Below are 16,000 nucleotides of genomic sequence, written 5' to 3'. Positions count from 1 at the left end.
TGGTGTCCTTTGATTTAAAATTTTTGAAAGAATTCTGGTTTGCCAGAGTGGAACTTGCCATTTCTTCTCATTTTTTTATTTGCTTATCCCAGTTTTCCATCCTGTCACCGATGGCGCCCATTTACTGCATTCAATACATAGTACAGAAGATACCATCTACATTACTTAGCTTACAGTTAGTGCTAATTGTCAGTGCTTTTAAACTGTTTGGTTGTGATTTAGCAGCTTTCATTATTCACTTCTAAGACACCGTTCAAAACTAGTATCGATTTCTCCCCACATGCACACAGCCTTCAGTTACTGACACTTGAGATAAATCAGAGTCTCACCATCAAGCATCTGACTCAGCTGTTTCTCTCTCTCAGTCAGTTTTCCTGAGATGTAGTAGTCCTGTTGCTCTGGTGTATCCTTGAAAGATACACACAAAGGGAAAAACAGATTGCTCAGTGGATATTATAAACCAGAGTATTGGTCCGTAAAGCTTTCTGTGCTTGGCTGCTCTAACTTATTAGATGAAGTCTGGGACATTGACATGTAAAAACAAAATGTGCCTGTCTTTCCAAGACCATCTACAGAGATGAAAGACAGAAAATAAGAGCTCGGTTACATCAAAACTGATCATCCTTTTATAATCTTCCACATAGAGAATGTTTTCTGCCTGGAGATTTTATGATGGAGCTAAATATAAGTCATGGTCTGATGGAGGGTTTTAATATAAATAAGTGTGAGTTTCATCAGACTATAGAAGGGGATCTGCTCAGGAACCATGGAATTAGATACTATTATGACTCATACATCCCTGCTTTGGTAAATTTCTGTTTTAATGTCAGTCAGTTGGTGATTAATTTCAGACTTGTCATTTTCTGTATTTGCATAAGGTCCAACCAGAGTGACTATGCAAATGCTTTCCTTTAATTAAATTTCACTGTATTGCCTATAGTGGTAAAGAAATGATATTGTAGTAAATATTTCCAGTAGAAATTAAATATGTGCAAATATTACTATAGTAATGAAAAAAAATCACATGAGAGCTCTACTTATCCCTCTGCTTTCAAAGAAAAAGATCAAAAGAAAAAGTAAAGTATACATTTTTGTTGGGTAGAGCTATAAACATATTTTTAGTGGTTGGAATGTAAAATATTATATTTTGTGTCAACTTCAAATGTTACAAATGAATCTTTTAGAAAGAAAAATCACCCTCTCTTCTACTGTTAACTATTAATCATATATAAGCTTTGAATATTTTAGGATATTTTAGTCAATAAGGACTGTCTTTGGGGAAAATTGAGATGGTTTAGTTCGCATACTAGTAAAAATTAAAAGACATTTTCTGCATTGATGCTTTGAACTGTATTTTTTTAAGTAGATTAACTAATAATCATAGGGGTGTCAGAATCTGTATTGGCATTCTGTAGCTGAACAAATTAACTCAAACTTAGTGGCTTAGAATAGCATTCAAGCATCTCCAAGTCTGTCAGTCAGAAGTCCAGGCAGTTTGTCTGGATTCTCTGCTTAGGGTACCACAGGGTTGAAATCAAGGTGTCACCTGGCCTGGACTCTTACCTGGATTCACTGGGGAAGAATTTGCTTCCAGACTCATTTGTGTTATTGGCATAGTTTAGTTCCCTGCAGCTAACAGGACTGAGGTTTCTGCTTCCTTGCTAGCTGTTGGCCAGTAGTTTTCTCAGCCTCTGGAGGATAACTGCATTCCTTGGCTGTGGCCTCCTCCGTCTTCAAAAATAGCAATGGTATGTTGACTGCTTCTGTGCTTCTGGTCTCTCTGACTTCCTTTCTGCCTTTGAAAGGGTTCATGTGATTAGATTAAGTCAAGATGATAAGGTTCATAGTCTCAGGTCACCTGACTTGAGACTAACGATGGCTGCCTAACTTTTTTTTTTTTTCCTCTTTTTAAACGGGCTCAGTGGTAAAGAATCCTCCTGCCAAGCAGTAGATGAGGGTTCAATCCCTGGGTTGGGAAGATCACCTGGAGAAGAAAATGGCAACTCACTCCATTACCTGGAAAATGCCACGGGCAGAGGAACCTAGTAGGCTACAGTTCATGGGGTGGTAAAAGGGTTGGAAATGACTTAGCAACTCAACAACAACAATTATTTTTACAGCAGCACCTAGACTGTTGGTTGATTGAATAACCACGGGGCCATCTTTAGATCTGCCTACCACAAAACTCTTGTAATACAGCTTTCTGAAGGCTGTCTTCAGCTTGGTGAAAAATAAACTGCCTATAAATTCCAGTCTTGCAGATACAAACTTCATCATTTCAGCAAATATCATGCAGTACATTATTTAAGGGGAATTTGGAGAAGTTTGATGTTTTTTATTAAACCACAAATGTGAAATGTTACACTTTATGGTGAATGAAGAAAAGAATATTACTTATGTTAACTAGGACTTTAAAGGCACTTGATTTTTATAACCTTTCCAAGCGACTCGAATGATTATAATAATACGTTATGAAATTCACCAACCTCAGAATTGTCCACTCTAGTATTATGGGAAGAATGGCAAATCTGTTTTTAAAAAATTGGCACATCAATCTTTGGAACATTTATGTCCTCTATTTTTCTCCTTTAAAGGGACACATGGTTGTTAAAAAGTGTCAGTCTCCTCAAAACATTTATGTAACACAATGGAATGAAAAAAAAGACAATTTTCTATAAAAATCAGCATATTGCTTGTGCCATTCAGCACCTCTACCCAAGGTCACAGTAAGAGCAACCTGGGATTTCCAGCATTGTCTTTTAAAAGAGATTCACAAACTAAGATTTTCTTTAAACTTTATTGCTAACCTCTTTGTATCTTGCATTAATATGGTAAGAAATGTACTGTCTGATTCCCAAACAGAGATGCATAGCGAGTGGCCCGAATCCTTTGCGGATGGTGCCTAGTGGAGGAAAAAAACTCCCTGGGTAGGCTCTCTCAACAGGGAGCCTGATGGATTCACCATTGCTCCGTGTTTCGCAGTCCTGTAACAATGTGACCCTCGTAACAGTAGCCTAAGAGGGATACTTCCCACTTGTCTTGCTCCTCTGTGAAAGGTGTTCCAAGGACTAATACACACAGAGGGTTAGGAACTCAGCTGGCTAGTGGTGAACATGTAGTTTGAATCCAGAGAGTCTGAACTCTTGATCACTATGTTATAGCTGTTCTGAACAGCATATTATTTTAAATGTCTTTAGAAAACAGCATTATTTTAAATGCTCATTTGCCCCCATTGGGAGTTCTTGAATACAAAGCTCTTCTCCAGGTCAGTTGAAAGGAGCTAACATAAAGGAAGGCATTTTTCTAAATTTTATTATGTCCTCAATACATAAATTTATGGCACTAACTCAAAAGTTATATATCTCCAATAATTACAACTAATATTTGCAACATTACACAAAGAGATTTTGCATGTAATCCTCTTAATACTATGAGGATTGAAATATTAAATGCATGTAAAATAGTGTTAAAAATATTGCTTATTGTTTTATCACTGTTTCTTTTGCATAGTATTTAACCATCTCAATAAGTAAATTGGTGTTATTACCATTTTACATTCTAAGGCTCATACTCTAGGTAAAGTTACAAGACTCCCTCGTGTTTACAGTATCTGATAATGAGCCTCAGTAGTGGGAAGGAAAAGGAAGGAAAAAATAACAAAAGGAAAAACCACCTATAAAGCACTTTGAAAACATTTTCTATGTTGAGTCTTATTATTTAATCAATGTTAGTTACTGTTTATGGACTGTCTAGACCCTTAACTACTCTTTTTCTCTATGTTCAAACAAAATTTTTGTCGATTTTATAGCTTATTAAAGAGAGAAAACGAAAAGTTTAAATAAGCCTACTTTATAAAACATTTGAAATGGAGGGAGGTAAAAATTAGAACTGTCTGCAGCCTTTTTCATTCTTGTTCTTCTGTTACTGCTCTCTTTAGGGCTCTGCTATTGGCTGCAAATGACTCATAAGTACTATAGAACCAAGGCCCACACATAAGCCTTTAAGCGTGTGTGTTTATGTGAATCTATGAAAATAAGTTACTAAAAATTATCAACACTGGCTGAAAGAATGGCTGAAAACCATTTGAGTGTCCAGAAGTCCAAATGATAAACTACTAGGTATTTGGAACCAAATATATGTTAATATATTTGGAACCCAAGTAGGGCAACCTGGTATCAAACCATAACCAGACTGTCCTCCAAAGGGAGGGTGGTGAGCCGCCATCGAGTATTCAGGAACCCAAAGATGCTGGAACAGGGACTTCCCCGGTGGTCCAGTTGTTAAGACTCCGTGTTTCCAGTGCAGGGGGCTTGGGTTCGATTCCTGGTGGAGGAACTAAGGTCATACAAGCTATGCGATGCAGCTGGAAAAAAAAAAAAAAAGAATCATGCTGGGACAGCCAAATAAAAATCAGATAGGACAGAAAGTAGCAAGTCCTTGATAATGACTCGAGATCCAAGAAGCACACTGTGGTTTCCCAGCCTCAGCACCGTGTGTGAGGTGTGTTCATCAAGGCATGAGGCAACAACCAGAATCCACCAAATGCATCATAAGTTAGAGTTAATCCATCTTTGAGCCATTATTTAATATTGGTTTAAATGTATTACCAAGTCTCTTGCTCTGATGTAGGATCAATTTCCTTCTTTGTAATTCTGATATCCACAATGAGAAATCACTCTTTAGATCTATGGGGATTATGCCTGCATTGCTTAATTATGTATCCAGAGTTATCAGAATGAGCAAATTTATCACTGAAAGACTATCAAAAGAGATTTAGGGATATGATTAACCATGTCTTTCCCTCTTCAGCTAATGTGTAAGTTTACTCTGTGTTCTCTGCATTAAACAGCTGTATCCAGGGACCAATTCTGTCTATCCTGGTGGTCCAGTGGTTAAGATTTCACCTTCCAGTGCACGTGGTGAGGGTTCACTCACTTTGCCTTTGAATGTCAGTGCCAGCCAATGATCAGTTCTCATAAGTCGCAGCATAAGTCGATAGGCAAGGAGAATTATTTGTTACCCTGTCCAACATGGAATCTCCTAGTCTGAAGTAATGGAAATTGGGTTCACAATTTACCGAATTCTCAAAGGAATTCTATCATGCCAAAGCAGTTTCATGTTATTTTGCATTAACAAAGAAAATGTTACTAGAATTTGAAGGATAGAACATACTGAAGAGGAAACAAATGCTGGTTTTCTTTTACTGAATACTTCTGTTTAGCTTTCTTTATTTTGGTGCTGAATTCTATTCTGAGAAATTTCAACTTCCACTTTGTCACAAACTGAAAAAAAAAAAACAACAAAATTTCAAATTACAGTGGATTGAATGGTACCCAGCTGAGGCTTAAAATGTGTATGCTGTACTAAGAGATCCAGAAAGCTAAACACAAGCTTTGTGTCAGTGTGACCGGCTTTCCTTTCTCTTGAAATAGTACTTAAAACAAAGATGCACAGTGATGCAAATACTCATGTATGTTTTGGTAAAGAATCTACAAGGTGACATCCCTGTTCTCTTTTAAGGGGCCTCAGGAGAGAGATGCTTATGTGTGTGTTTATTCGCTCAGTCGTGTCCAACTCTTTTCGACCCTCTGGACTGTAGCCCACCAGGCTCCTCTGTCCATGTTCCCAGGCAAGAATACTGGAGCAGGTTGCCATTCCCCTTCTCCAGGGAATCTTACCGACCCAGGGATCGAACCCACATCTCCTGTGTCTCCTGCACTGGCAGGCAGATTCTTTACCTGCTGAGCCATGAGAGAGGTACTGGTAGGGAAATGAGGAATATTCTACTCAAGTAAACTGAGCTATAAAGTCTGGGAGTGGGGTCACCACAGTCGGTGTTAACTCAAATTTCTTCATGCAGTACCCTGCCCAGATGCTACATTTCCAAATGCACTGCTTTTCCAGCAAGACTCATTTTCAAGTTCTCCTCACACCTGCTATGGCTTTTAACACAGCTGCTTTTAAAAGACGCTGAAACTGGGGACCAGCTGTGCTCTTTCTAGCATTCCCTCATGCTCAGGACTGGGTCTGTACAATCCTATCTAATCGGCTTAAGAAAAACCTTTCAAAGCTTTCATAGAGAACTACTAGTTTTAAAGGTCTATGGCCTGTTTTTCCATAACTGAAAAACAAATGACTAAACCCTAATCTTTCCCAAAGGATACGTGAGTGATGCCTTTGGGTTTTCCCAGCAATGTCTGTCCCAGAAGTGGACGTGAACTGTGAATGTTGACTCCGTTGTCACTGAAATTGGATAGACAAAGTGGTTAAGGATTTTCACAACAGAACTGAGACCTGTATTGTAGCATCAGATTAGCCAGTGGGACGTGATTGATTTGGAAAGAGGCGATCTCTTGTTGATGAAGACAAAACCCTTAGCCTGAAACCATTAGCAACTGGTACAGTGTCAAGTGAGTAGGTGGCTTTGAGGCAGCACAAGCTTTTTAAAGAGTGCGTAAGTGGCAGTTTCCTGTTGTTCTCAGCTCAACTGACTTATTTCTGGAAGATTCCTATGACCCAGAACCTGGTGAGGTAAAACTTTATTATCTCCCCTCAACTAAAATAGTGTTTTCTGTGGAGCAAATGATCAATTTTTATGTTTTTCCATCCCTGGAAATTTAATTCATTTTTTTCATCAATGGCATAAAATATGAAACACCCTTAAAACAAAGCACCTGACTTACATGCTTTCACTAACTGCATTTCAGTATCTTGAACACGGACTCAGATACCTTTATAACCTGTAATTTAATAGATACTCTTTTTCTCTGTAGTTGTAAAGAAAGAAAATCTCATCTGATAGAGTAAAACAGCCAGGTGGAGACTTGTACAGAGAACAGGAACAGTCTTGTTCCAATTACAATTTGAAAACTATAGGTACAGTGTTAACAGTTATATAGGATATTTCAGTGCACTCAAAGTGAGTGAGGTAGGTATAATATGGAGATAAATAGGAAGTAATGGTGTAGAAATACTGTCAATGGACATGAGGCTGAGCAAACTCTGGGAGATGGTGAATGACAGGGAAGCCTGGCGTGCTGCAGTCCACGGGGACACAAAGAGTCAGACACAACTTAGCGGCTGAACAACAACAAGAAAAGCTGTAAATGGAAGTTGGAGTTAAAAACTGGTTTCTAAGAGTCAACATACTTCAAAATCTGAGGTGAGAAAATATTAAATGGCCCTGTAGCTAGTTACTAAAAGAATAATAGGTTTATGTTACTCACATACATATTTCTACGATCATGCCAAAAATGCCTTGAGTACAGATAGAGTTAATAGACTCTTAAAAAAAAAAAAATGGACTCTAGAGTTACTAGAGACACGTACTGTTCCTTCTTGTAAATTTCATCTCAAATATATTAAGGCTATTTCTATCTGATGACTTATGCTTCTTAATGCTTCTTCAAGACACTGTTCTTTATTTAAGTGCTAATTAAGACTGTTCAGATTTTTACAGATACCTGTGAATACCTCCTGGAGAAGGAAATGGCAACCCACTCCAGTATTCTTGCCTGGAGAATCCCATGGACAGAGGAGCCTGACTGACTACAGCCCATGGGATCACAGAGTCAGACACGACTGAAGCTACTTAGCACATGAATAATAAAAATAACATACATTTCTTCAAGTGGATGCAAAGGCAACGTTATCAATCAGCAAAGATGTCTGTGCCCCATAGTGGACAGTGGTCCCTTGGCTCCAGCTGGTGGTTAAAATGAAGGATTGATGGACTCACATTGGTGGTTCACCCAAGATTTCAAAAAGCACATGAAATACTTGTCCTTGTGTGAAATCTCTTGATTTTTTTCAACTGTTGGAAGGCAAATCAAGAAAATGGAGTTTCCCTCTGTCTAGATAAATCCTTGTTTTGTTCAGTAAAATGCCAAAGTTCAGAAAAATAATTGCAAGAACTGCCCTTTGTTGCATGGGCATTTAGGGTCAGAGCCCAGATCTGAATGGAACTTCCAGATTCTCACGTTGAGCTTTTTCACACTTGATTATGAAGTTCAGGGAGGTTGTTTAGAAGTTTAGAAACTAGAAGGCTTTCAAGTTATGTTATTCAAGGAGCTAAAGGACACTATGTTGTTGTTTAGTTGCTAAGCCTTGTCCGACTCTTTTGCAACCCCATGGACTGTAGCCTGCCAGGCTCCTCTGTCCATGGGATTCTCCAGGCAAGAATAATGGAATGAGTTGCCATTTCCTTCTCCAGGGGATCTTCCCTACCCAGGGATCAAACCTGAGTCTCCTGCATTGGCAGGCAGATTCTTTACCACAGAGTCACCAGCGAAGCCCCCAAAAACTAAACTGTATTTGTTTTAAAATACCTCAAGTACCTAAATTTTCTTGAAATCTGAAACTATCTCATGTATTTTCACCAAATCAGTGAATAATGAGTAGTGTATATTGAAAATTATTTTCATGCTTAGCAATTTAAAAATTACTTTGACAGAACATTAACAGGAAGCAAAGTATTTGAAAGTCTAAACACTGGGAATGGGAATTTGCATTCTTCTTAATAATGATCTTTTTAAAAATAAAAGCAAACTCATTGTTTAAAATTATAGAATTGTTCAGGACAAATATATTGTAGTTTGAAAAAAATCAACAACTGTGTTTCTCCTTTTGTAATAATTTTCTTACCTTAATAATCCCTGTTCCAAAAAATTATTAGTTCAAAAAATACCCAGAATTATACCATCTGATGACCATTCAGGATGTTGTGAGTGTGTATTTAAAATATCTTAATACCTGTAGGTGTCTATTTAACCTCTTATACCCAAGAACTGTCTACATTATTCAGTTTTGCTTATAAAGAGATTTTTATGTGCCATTATGTTCAGATAACTGATAACTTTTTACACTTCGATCATAATCTCTTGACTTGTGATTATGATTTTGCTACTTAACAGCACAGGACTATAGCCTTTTTTTTTTTTTTTTCCCAAACAACAGTAGAATTAGAGTTTAAGGTGGAGAAAAGCAGGGAGAGAAAGAAGGTGGTTTCTAGCATTTGAAAGTTTTTACTGTGCTCGAGTGGCTAAATCTATTACAATTGTAGTCTATCTGTTCTCAATGTAATAAGTCCTGTGCTAGGCATAAAGGCTGCAGAAGTAGACACGGCATCTCTGTCCATAGTACAGTAACACAAGTGAGTGGAGATTCACTTAGAAAGTGGAAGAAGTGATGTTTTCTTGGAGTAAGAACTGTTTGTCCAGAAAGGTGACCAACTTTTCTGTAAGGTATTTAACGTCTCAGTAAGGAAGATTCTAAAACCCATGCTGGAGATCTTTCAGAATCACATGAATAGATAACTGTAGTTTTGTGAACAGTTTAAAGGTTCAGTCTTGCTTACAATAAGGCAGTAAGGCTAGATAACTTATAGTGATGACATGGTTTTTGTATTTTTAACATGATCAAAAATATGTTAACTGAAAATAATACAGTGACAAATTCTATATAAAAACTTGCTAAACTTCAGCAGTTATCTGAGAAGTTCAAAATAAGATAGCATATTTCACTCAAATTATTATAAAAACATTTAATTTGATAAAAATATTTTGGTATAAGTATAGAAAATGCATGAGCTTTCCATTGCTGGCAGCAGTGTAAATTTAATGAGCCGTTTGGGGGGATGGCAATTTGGCAGTGTTTCAGTTTTTAAATTTATGATAAAATTTTATTTCTCAATATCTGATCTAGAATACAAGATGTTCACCACTGCATTTCTCTTAATAGCAAGTCACGTTAACACCCTAAGTGTCTTCTCGGCAGGGAAAAATTCAATAGCTTACAGCAACTATTTTATGGAATCCTCTGCAGCCACTAAAAATGTCAGTAATCCATATTTCCTTAACTAGAAAGACCTCAAAGACAGTGATCTTTTGTGTCAAACCACCTGCATGATTTCCAGCATCATTGTTGGTAGATGAGTTCGCTTAATCCGAAATGTCTGAATGTTTCACAATGTCATATATTATAAAAATAAATATGAATTTTAACATAATCAGCAGAACAAAAATTAGGAAAGGGCTAAGCACTACTGAGGCTTCCCTGGTGGCTCAGATGGTAAAGAATCTGCCTCCAATTTAGAAGACCTGGGTTCGTTCCCCGGGTCGGGAAGAACCCCTGGAGAAGGAAATGGCAACTCACTCCAGAATTCTTGCCGGGAGAATTCCATGGTCAGAGAGGCCTGGCAGGCTACAGCCATAGGGCGGAAAAAGAGTCTGAGTGGCTAACACTTTTACTAAGAAGAACTGTTATTCTAGTACTTTCCAATCTAATAGAAATATGGAACATTTATTAAGGACTATTAAAGATCTTCAGTTGGAAAAATGTGTTTATCTGGTCCAATATTTTATAGAGCACAAGAACACTCATTCATTCATTAACTCTTTCTGTTGTTAATTTCATTTGTATTTGTTCAACACCACCTGAGTCCCAGCCACTATGGATACAAAGGTGATCATGACGATTGATGTGATGAAGAAGCTTATGGGGCGGGGGGTGCGGGTAGGGGAGACAAGGCAAGGAGGGAGGAAGGAAGGAGCTTACAGCCCATTAAGAACAATCCCAGGGAGAATGAGTAATGCTCTCGTGCGTACAGAGTATGTTAGGAGTACACAGGTTCCAGAACCTTCCTTGTAGCTCCTGACTCTGTTTTATAATATCTAAGTCTTTGACTTCCAAGTGGCTCATCTCCCAACAGTGTGACCTGATCACCTGTCCCTGGAACTGACTCAGCCCTGCTGTACAAGGTCTCTATGGAGAGGTTTTTATTTGGCTCCTCCTTTTTTCAGAGGGAAGTTTCCTCTTTGCCTCCCAACCCCAACAATTAAATATAAGACTAATCTTTCTGAGATACCCCCCTGCAAGAATGAAGAAACCTGGACCCAACTACCACTCAACCTCTTCCCTTTCCTTTTTTTTCCCCCTTTGATTTCTTCTATGTTTTCTTATAGTTGAAACTTCACTGGAGAAACACCGAGGTAGCTCTGTGCTTACCGTGCTCTTCCCCAGCTGTGTTCTCCAAAACAGTGATGCCTTTCAGGCTATTCACAGGTAGACTAGGAAGGAAATGGCATTTGGTCAAATGATCGAGGGGGAAGGTAACGTGCAGCTGAATCATTTATTTTACAACAGAGATTTTCAGAGCCTTTAATTAATAGTTGTATCATGAATCTCCAGTAGGGGTAAAAATCCTATTTAATGTCACATCCCTTTTTTAAAATTGAAGTATAGTTGATTTACAATGTTGTATTAATTTTTGCTGTACAGCAAAGTGATTCAATTATATATACATAAAGGAGATCAGTCCTGGGTGTTCATTGAAAGGACTGATGTTGAAGCTGAAACTCCAATACTTTGGCCACCTCATGCGTAGAGTTGACTCATTGGAAAAGACCCTGATGCTGGGAAGGATTGGGGGCAGAAGGAGAAGGGGACGACAGAGGATGAGATGGCTGGATGGCATCACCGACTCAATGGACATGAGTTTGGGTAAACTCCGGGAGTTGGTGATGGACAGGGAGGCTTGATGTGCTGTGATTCATGCAGTCGCAAAGAGTCGGACACGACTGAGCGACTGAACTGAACTGATTCTTTTTCACCTTCTTTTCCATTCTGGCTTATCACAGGATATTGAGTATAGTTCCCTGTGCTATTCAGTAAGACCTTGTTGTTTATCCATTGTCTATATAGTAGTTTGCATCTACTAACCCCAAACTCTGAATCCATTCCTCTCCCAACCTCCTCCCTCTTGGCAACCACCAGTCTGCTCTCTATGCATTTGAATCTTCTGCTTTGTAGATAAGTTCATTTGTCTCATGTCCCTTTTGTGTGTGGACTGAAGCAACTTAGCAGCAGCAGCAGTACAGTATGGAAAATTCTGAAGACACAGTTTGGGAAATCCCTTTCAAATGTCAGTCCAAAAATGTCAGTAACTTCCTTCCATATGAACCAACTTTTCCTTAGTTACCTGAGGAACTGCTATCACTTATGCTCCATAATCAGTATGTTTCTATTATTATTATTCTATTAGTTATAGAGTATCAAATACTCTATATATAATATAATCTATTCTATATATAATATCTATTCTATATATAATATAGTCTATATTATATAAAAAGCATAATATAGAGTGTCAAAGCTGGGAAAATGGGGGAAATAAATCATTTTGCATCTTACTCATAATGTCACCTTCAAGTTTGTCCACATGCATGTTTTTACATGGCTGCAGTCACCACATGTGGTTTCAAATACATAAAGAATTTACTGTTATTTTCTAAGTTGCCCTTTATAGTTACCATTTTAGTTGAAGCACCATTTTCCAGTCAACAATTTACTAATTTCTTTATTGATACTGAGTTGAGTTCCTTGTAATCATCCCCTACAATGAAACCACAAAGAACAGCTTAATATTTATTATATTTTTCATTAGTTTCAATCAGATTTTTCAAAGACTCATCCTCCTTTGAAACTCACTGCTGTAAAGCTCTTTTATGTCCCTTATTGAAGATCACTCTTTAAACTACCTAGCAACCGTAGGGTTTTTACAAATAGTTATTTGACAAACAGTGTTGTTGATTTCCTATCAACTAACTTTAAAGTGGCCACATGAACTCCCTACAAACAAGAAAGACTGTTTTGGGGGCAGACAGACCTACTGGGTACACTTAGAGAGGATTTTCCTAAGTAGGTCATCATTTTATTTTTGTTGATGGCACAGGCATCATTGCTTTCAGTAGTTTGGTAGAAATATATTTGTAAATGCAGCGTATGTTTTGTTCTATTGTCTGAAAAGAAATTTTATGCTAAAGATCGACCAGCTGAAATTCAGCTTTACTTTTCTTTAACTGGAGGACCTTGCTTAACAAATAATTTGGGTTTTTGAGCAAATAATTTCTTAACTTTCTTCACCAATGAGAGATAATAACTCAGAAAGTCCTATATTACAAACATTATAACACCAGACTTATTCATACCAAATTTCTGTGAAGTTTTAATCATTTAGGTTAGTGATCTACTTAATAATTATTCACTCAACACCTCCTATTGGCCAGGCACTGTCCTAGCACTAGAATAGAGTTAAAAATAAAACATACAAAAACCTTTTCTTCATGGATTTGTCATTCTAGTGGCTAAAGGAAATAAAGTAAAATAAAGTAGATTGCATATATAGAAATTTAGAATGTGACAAATGCCGTAGTCAAAAAACAAATCTGGGAAAAGTGAAAATAATGCCAGAGAGCAGAGAGAGGATTGCAAATTTAAATAGAACCATCAGGGAGGACCTTACTGAAAAGGTGACAATTGTGAACAAACCCTGAAGGAGGTGAGAGGGTAAGGTATATGTGAATCTAAGGGTAGAATGCGACAGGCAAAGGAAAAGGCACATAGCAAAGATCTAGTATAATTGGGATTTACTGTGTACAAGAAAAAGCCCTGAAATTTGGAATTAGGAAACCCAGATTATAGGGTGAGCTCCTATAATATCTACATGACTGTTAATTAGCAAGTCACTCAGCATTTGTGAAGTTCAAGCATAAAATATGGACATGGGCTTGGGGAATGAAATTATTTCTGAGTTTTTTCCCTACTCTAAAATTCTGTCACTATTTGCTCATGAATAACTAGTCATTCAGAGGAGATTAGAGGGCCTTTATCAGCACATCAAATTCACAAGGCTAGGAAACACAAGATGCATTTAAGGAAGCTCATCACAAATGCCTCTAGTGAAAGGATTCAGCGCTTCAAGGTTAAACCTCAATAATCTGGAAATCATGATTACGCCAAATACCTCATTCCCTGAAACAGATCAATATGCTCATACAGGAGTGAGGAGGATAAAGCGATGAAAGGGAAACGGACTTCACCTGCTGGTCCCACTGTTAGTCTCATGAAAGCTCCTGTTTAGTTTGATGTGACATGTCATTTCAGCCCATGGTGTAGTGTGTTGTGCTGTCCAAGGTCTGCTGCCAATTGAAGTGTACAAGCCAATTAGGACACTGGTCTCCGTGGAAAATATCGAGGCAGTGCCATTCTCAACATGTTCATTTTATGGGTCATCACATGCTTTTATTTTTCTTTAAAACTACACTTTGCGTAGAGCCACAAAAGTGGGCCTTGCCTGGTTGCTCAGATGATAAAGAATCTGCCTGCAATGCAGGAGACCTGGGTTCAATCCCTGGGTTGGGAAGATTCCCTGGAGAAGGGAATGGCTACCCACTCCAGTATTCTGGCCTGGAGAATACCAGGGACAGAGGAGCCTGGTGGGCTACAGTCCATGGGATTGCAAAGAGTCAGATGTGACTGAGCGACCAACACACACACTAAAAGTAATGGATAGTAGGTAATAGATACCACACAGAGAGATGGCCCCTGTAGATTTACATGCTTTGGGTGACCTTTGGTGATTAAAAATTCATGTGCCTGAGACCGCCTTTGCACTAACAGCACCTCATCAGGGAAAGGACAAGTGGAATTTTTAGAATGTTCCCATCAGCTTTGCGTTTATTTCTAGATTTTTCTATTTGGGTCGACTTTACAGCTGTTTCTAGGAAAGAAACACACTTGATTCTTCTCCAGTTTGGAATGCTTTTTTTTTCTTTCTTTCTTATTGAAGTAGACGAGACTGAAACTGATTGGCTTACCAAGGGCCGCTTAGAGAGGACGTTGCCATCATGTGCTATTTAAGCAAAACCATCATGAAGGCCACACAAAGAATGGTTTTAAATTTCAGCTGTTAGTGAAGTAAGTCAGATTCAAGGTCACTTATTCCTCAAGCTCTGCCCAGAGCTGTTGAGCTGGAGAGTCTTGACTCGAGTCGCCATAGACAGAGGTATGTTTGATCTTCTCTTTTGCTACAGCTCTATGTTTTCAGCCATGCTATTCGAAATTGATCTCAAATAAATGAACATTTTGTATAGCAAGTGGTTCTGTATGAACAAGAATTATAGAACTTGCCTTCCCCTATGGAGACAGGAAGGACTGGGTGAGAATGAATGCTTTTTTGAATATTTACTGTGCTTCAGATTCTGTACTATATAGTAAAATATGCCATTTCATTTAAGCTTAATACAGTAGATTGTTATTCCTATTTTTTTACACAGGGAAACTGAGATTCAGGCATTACATAGTAATCTTACAGTCATTACATAGTAAAAAAAAAACCTTCCAAAATCTCCATACTTTTACCCCAAAAAAGCATGATGACTCCCATTAGCTAGCCACTGATGGATTGCGCAGGTCCAGGGTTCACCTGACATTGAATCTTAAAGGCGGGTGTTCCAGGAAGCAGGTGCTATCTGTTCCCCGGGGCGTGGCCACGGTAGCAGCTGATTCATGCACTATCACTGGGGCTGAGCCTCCACCCCTGGAATTCATTATCTTAGTAATGACGATTACTTCTTAACTTTGGAAAGTACCAGAACCCTCAGTCTGACTCACAAGACCTGATGCCAACCGATGCATTTATTTTGTGAGATATTCCAGGACTAAGACCAGGGAACAAGTTTTTGCATCTCCTTTCTGGTACGTGGTTTGTCTGAGGAGTTTCTCTTGCAGCCCAGAGTCATTGTGGGAGCAAAGAATCAGAAATAGGGACTTGGGTGCTATTAAACAGATGTGTGCTGCGCGTTCTCCGTCACTCAGTCATGTCCAGCTCTCTGTGACTGCCATGGACTGTATAGCCCACCAAGCTTCTCTGTCCATAGAATTTCCCAGGCAAGAATACCAGAGTGGGTTGTCATTCCTTATTCTAAGTGAGGATCTTCCCAACCCAGGGATCGAACCTCGTTTCTTGCATCCCCTGCATTGGTGGGCAGATTCTGCCTGTGCTGCCAGCAGATAACTGTTTAGCTGATGAAGTGTTCAGATGACCTTTTGGTGATTTTTCTAGTTTCCAAAAACAGAGGTGACTGTGTAGAATCAGAGCCCTGCCCTCTAGAAGGTGGTGTAGACTTAGAAGTTTCTATTCTCTCAACTGTTCTCTTCTGGT

The 16,000-nt window shown here is 38.5% G+C and overlaps 1 protein-coding gene and 1 long non-coding RNA gene across 6 annotated transcripts in view; one reads left to right on the top strand and one right to left on the bottom strand.

The window, feature by feature from the left end:
* DLGAP1 (DLG associated protein 1) overlaps window positions 1–16,000 on the top strand; it is a 762,891-nt gene that overhangs the window by 314,851 nt on the left and 432,040 nt on the right. The window lies entirely within an intron of this gene.
* LOC145534450 (uncharacterized) overlaps window positions 2,321–16,000 on the bottom strand; it is a 343,726-nt gene continuing 330,046 nt past the window's right edge. For all 5 annotated transcript variants that reach the window (XR_014074620.1, XR_014074630.1, XR_014074614.1 and 2 more), the window contains one exon: window positions 2,321–4,363. This is a non-coding gene — a long non-coding RNA (uncharacterized LOC145534450). The remainder of the gene's footprint in view (window positions 4,364–16,000) is intronic.

This window comes from Giraffa tippelskirchi, chromosome 14, assembly GCF_054371585.1.
Source record: "Giraffa tippelskirchi isolate mGirTip1 chromosome 14, T2T-mGirTip1v1.2.pri, whole genome shotgun sequence".
NCBI lineage: Eukaryota > Metazoa > Chordata > Mammalia > Artiodactyla > Giraffidae > Giraffa > Giraffa tippelskirchi.
The sequence above is the reverse complement of the archived record's forward strand: the minus strand, read 5'-3'. Positions and strand labels throughout refer to the sequence as shown.